This window comes from Pipistrellus hanaki (genome assembly GCF_964339955.1).
Source record: "Pipistrellus hanaki genome assembly, chromosome: 15".
Lineage (NCBI taxonomy): Eukaryota > Metazoa > Chordata > Mammalia > Chiroptera > Vespertilionidae > Pipistrellus > Pipistrellus hanaki.
The window spans coordinates 38,522,533-38,527,980 of record NC_140517.1 but is presented as its reverse complement, the minus strand read 5'-3'; the positions used below and the strand labels follow the sequence as shown (position 1 = coordinate 38,527,980).

General features: G+C 39.3%; 1 pseudogene across 1 annotated transcript; it reads left to right on the top strand.

Annotated features, from left to right (window-relative positions):
• Positions 1–3,973: 3,973 nt before the first annotated feature.
• Positions 3,974–5,241, top strand: LOC311633867 (inositol polyphosphate multikinase-like; annotated as a pseudogene). Its single transcript has one exon. The product of its transcript is annotated as an inositol polyphosphate multikinase-like (transcript).
• The last annotated feature ends 207 nt before the right edge of the window (positions 5,242–5,448 follow it).

Genomic DNA, 5,448 nt, shown 5'->3' with positions numbered 1-5,448 from the left:
GTTTGCTTCAAAGGGTTATTGGCCTCATCCCAGATCTTCAGTGAAATTTTATATGTAATTATTATGTATTTATTCCACCATGGAATAAATGTTGCATTTTAGACAGATGTCTGATTTACTAATGAAACTGTGACACAAACTTTCCTTTACCTTTAAAAAACATTATGATTTTGCTGAAACCGGTTTGGCTCAATGGATAGAGCATCGGCTTGGGGACTGAAAGGTCCCAGGTTTGATTCCAGTCAAGGGCATGTACCTTGGTTGCGGGCATATCCCCAGTAGGGGGTGTGCAAGAGGCAGCTGATCGATGACTCTCTCTAATCAATGTTTCTAACTCTCTATCTCTCTCCCTTCCTCTCTGTACAAAATCAATAAAATATATTTTTTTTTAAAAAAAAGAAAGAATACGTTTGGCGACACCTGTTTTAATAAATAAATAAATAAATACATTATGATTTTTAAGTTATGATTTGTTTTGATTGTGAAGTAAATACATGAATAAAAAAACTTTAAAAGCATGGTAAATAAAAAAGAAAATACACAGTAGGAATAAATCCATATTCATCGATATTTCAAGAAGTAAAAACAAACCATACCTGCCAATTAATAAACCTGCAATGATCCACACTCATAGATTGAATAAAAAATGAACATCACCTGGCCAGTATGGTTCAGTAGTTGAGCACTGACCCATGTACCAAGAAGTTGCATGTTTGGTTCCTGGTCAGGGCACATGCCCAGGTTTCAGGATTGATCACCAACAGGGGGTGTGCAGGGAGGCAGCCAATTGATGTTCATGCATTGATATTTCTATCTCTCCCTCTATTCCTCTCTTTCTAAAATCAATAATCAATCAAACATTTTTAAAATAAATAAATAGCCTGACCAGCATGGCTCAGTGTTTGAGCATCCAGGAGGTTACAGTTCAATTCTCAATTGGGGCATAGGCCTGGATTAAAGCATCCATCTTATTTAAAAACTGCTGTTTGAAATTTAAATCTGCTATTTGGCTTCTGTAAATTCTTGCTTGCTAAGACTACTGCCATTTCAGATAGGCCATTAAATATTCCCCAGACAAGGTTATCTGTGCTGCCACCAGGCCAGGCCTCTGGTTGAGGTCTCAAGGCCCCAGCACATACGGGCTCTTTAAGAACTTGCAAAAAAGGCCAGAAACACCCCATATTTGGGAGACAAAGAAGGTAGGATCATATAAATAGGGTAAATTCCTGCATGTTGGGGCCCAGAATTTGAGAGACATTTTCCTCTGGTCCCACGCTTAATAAATGTAACTCCATCTCTAAGTATTGCTTTGTTCTTCTTTGGATTTCTGTAATAGATTACAGGGTTACAGGAGGAAGCCGATTGATGATTCTCTTCATCATTGACGTTTCTCTCCCTTCCTCTTCCTCTCTGAAATCAATGTTCTAAAAATAAAATAACTAGTTAAGTAAATAGATTTCACAAGCACATGAAGGAAAAAGGAAAAGAAAGGGAGAAGATATACCAGCCTAATGTCTCCCAAAAGAAAGACAGTGTGGCTGTGCTTCTATGAGACAGAATTGACATTATGGCAAAAGGAGATTATTAGTAATAACAGGAACATTGTGATGAAAGGAATCATGTGCCAGGAAAATACTAAAGTCCTGACACATAACAACGGAGCCCTAAAGTACAAGATCTTCACTTGCCCATTAGTAATCAATAAATCAGACAAAAAATTAGTAAATGTATGAAATATTTGAAAAATATACTTATTTAGGTTTATCCAAGTAACCACTATAGCACTCTAAATTCTTAATTAAAGAATCGCCATTAATTTCAGGCACACATGGAAATTTTACAAATATTAGCCACATACAAGGCCAAGATACAAACCTTAATAAGTGCTGGAGAAATAATGTCATAGATAATACAGTCTTCCACATTGACACCCCCCTCAAAAAAAAAAAAGTAGAAATCAATAACAAAAAAAGATGAAGGCTCTTAAAGTAGTGGGGAGAGATGCCCTGCCTGGTGGCTCAGTTGGTTGGAGCACCTTTCTGGGCATTGGCAGGTTTCAGGTTTGATTCCTGGTCTGAGCGCCTGCCTGGGTTTTGGACTTTCAAGTTTGGTTCCTTGGTCAGGGGGCATATGGGAGACAAGTCATTGATATCTTTCTCTCTCAAATCTCTCTCTCTCTCTCTCTCTCTCTCTCTCTCTCTCTCTCTCTCTCTCTCTCTTTCATCTCTCTCTCTCTCTCTCTCTTTCATCTCTCTCTGTCTCTCTCTCTCTCTCTCATCTCCTCAGGTGCAGTGTGTGTTTTTTAAATACTGGAAAGAGAGGAGGGTGGGCACGGACCACTTTCAATACAGACTGCAGGCTACCATATCATGGTGAACCAGAACCCCCCCACCAAGAATATGAAAACCAAGTGTTGGATTCAGCTGAGTATTCAAGAAGAACACTGGTGGAATCGTGTTCAGGGCCACAGTCTGGGCTAATGGCAGAAAAATACTCAGCAGCTGCTCACAGTGTAATGGTAGAGTGACTGGCTGGCATGCAGAAAATTGGGAAATATGCAGCAACAGCAGTAGGTGGTGGCGGTATTCTCTTTTGATTGCTAATCACAGTGACTATGTGCAGATCAAAGAAAAAAAGTGTAAACAAAGCAAGTGACAGATTAAAAAATGAACAAATGATGCAGAACCCAAAATCAACAACACAATTGAAGAGGCAACAGAATTTGTTGAACAGAACACTGGGATATCCGTGGGTATGGGAGGCTTTTGCTAGGCCTGGCATCATAAGGATATGAATATTCTACCACAGTGGAGTCACCTGTGAGAAAGGAAGTGGTGGCCACAGGCGATCTCTCAACATTTCATACTAATAGACTCTTTAGGGCGACAAGAAACAGCTGGCAGGACAATATCAAACACACCTCAGCGTTTTGCCATCTGAAGTTTGGCAAACTAGCATCTGTTGTAAAACAGGTCACATGGTATGTGTGCAATAGTATCCTGAGCAAAGCATGTCTTTCGGTTATTTAAATCAGATGTCCTTCATTGTGCTCTATAGTATAGTGCCTATAATTACAATTTTGTATTATAGCTTCAACAATAGGGGTGACTTTTTTAAAAAGATATGCTTGCAATAAACTGAAGAACTGCAATGCCCTTTTGTAGGACTTAGAAATTTAGAATTATTAAAGCTATTAAACAGATTTAATTCCTATTTTTAGGTTGATTTTTTCCTTGCAATTCCTTGTTTTAATATATTTTTATTTATTTCAAAGAGGAAGAGAGATGATAGAGAGATAGAGACATCAATGATGAGAGATAATCTTTAATTGGCTGCCTCTTGCACGCCCACAACCCGGGTATATGCCCTTGACCAGAATCGAACCTGGGACTCTTCAGTCTTCAGGCTGATGCTCCATCCCAGTGGTCTGCAAACTCATTAGTCAATAGAACCAAATATCAACAGTACAATGATTGAAATTACTTTTCAGAGCCAAATTTAAACTTCTTCTAATCCCACTTCTTCCAAATAGACTCGCCCAGGCTGTGGTATTTGTGGAAGAGCCACACTCTAGAGGCCAAAGAGCCACATGTGGCTCGCGAGCTGCAATTTGCCGACCACTGCATTAGCCATACCAGCTAGGGATCCCTGCAATTCTTACCTTATTTATAAAATAACTGTAGTAAATAGTTTCAAGGAAGACTCTTCTAAGAAAATATTACACGTTTAAAGCTCTTTTCCTTGGCTTCTGGTCAAGATGTTGGCATAGATAAATGCAATACTTGCTGCCTCCCACAACCACAGCAAAACTTACAATTAAAGCCCTGCTGTTGTGGCTCCATGGTTGAATGTCAACCTATGAACTAGAAGATCATGATTCAATTCCCAGTCAGGGCGAATGCCTGGGTCTGGGGCTCAACCCCCAGTGGGAGGCATGCAAGAGGCAACCAACCAAGAATCTCTCCCATCAATGATGTTTCTATCGCTCCGCTTCCTCGAAGGCTGCATGCCCCTCTCGCATGAGGTGGCCAGGCACATGTACGGGAAGGACAAAGTGGGTATCTTGCAACATCCAGATGGCACAGTTTTGAAACAGCTAGAACCACCGTCAAGGAGCCCAAGAGAGTTAGAGTTCTATAATATGGTTTTTGCTGCTGATAGTACTGAAGGTGTTCTTTGAGCTACGAAATTATTTGCCAGAATATTACAGCATTTGGTCACCTCCCACTGCACCAAAGATTTATACCTAAAACTGGAAGATGTGACCCATAAACTTAATAAGCCCTGTATAAGGGATGTAAAGAAGGACGAAAAAGCTATGATCCTTTTGCCTTATCTGAGAAGATTCAGCAACACCCATTAATGGAAGAGATTGGGTTCTTGGCATGAGGTTTTATCATGTTTATTCTGATAGCTATGAGACACAAAGCCAGCACTATAGAAGAAGCCTGACAAAAGAAACTCTAAAAAAAGGAGTTTCCAGGTTTTTTCATAATGGATTCTGCTTAAGGAAAGATGCTGTTGCTGCCAGTATTCAGAAGATCGAGAGAGTTCTGCAGTGGTTTGAAAGCCAGAAGCAGCTTAACTGCTATGCAAGTTCATTTCTGTTTGTTTATGAAGGTTCATCTCATCCAACTACTACAAAATCAAATGACAGAACTTTGGCAGAAAAGTGTTTGTCCAAAGGATAACTCGGACACAGATGTATTGGAGTACAATAATAACTTTCGAGTGTTAAGTTCCACAACAAATGGAAAAATAGAGGCTTCAGTAGGCAAAAGCTAGTCCAAGATGTATGCTGGTCACAGAAAAAATGTATTCAAGAAAGCATCACAGCTAGACTTCATTGAAAGTTGAAAATACAGAGCAAGACAATGGGTGGAAAAGCTTGTCACAGGAACATTTAAATGGAAATTTACTTTCCCAACTGGAAAAAGTTTTCTACCATCTTCCCACTGGTTGCCAAGAGATTGGAGAAGTAGAAGTGCGAATGATAGATTTTGCTCATGTTTTCCCTAGCAACACGATAGATGAGGGCTGTGTTTATGGACTCAAGAATTTAATTACTGTACTTCAAAGTATTTTTGGACAATTGAATCCTTTGCTGCAGTCTTTTTAAGGGGTGGGGCGATCATTGTGAGGAGCAGCAGTCAGTATCCCTGCACGTGTAATGCTATGTAAACAATTTGTATTGTGCGTCTACATTTTATTTGTCTTTACACTTTTGGTAGAAGAATTAACTTTTTTATAATCTTACTCAGGAAAACTAATTATTTGGTCATTAGAAAACTATGAAGAATAAAGAAACTTTGGAATGATAAAAATATATACTGAAAAAATTTTACAACTAAAATGCAAAGCAACCGTCATTCAGAACCACGTGAAATCTAGCTGAACAGAGGTCCTACAACTAGGGAGTTAAAAAAGCACATTGAGCCTGGTAGGAGG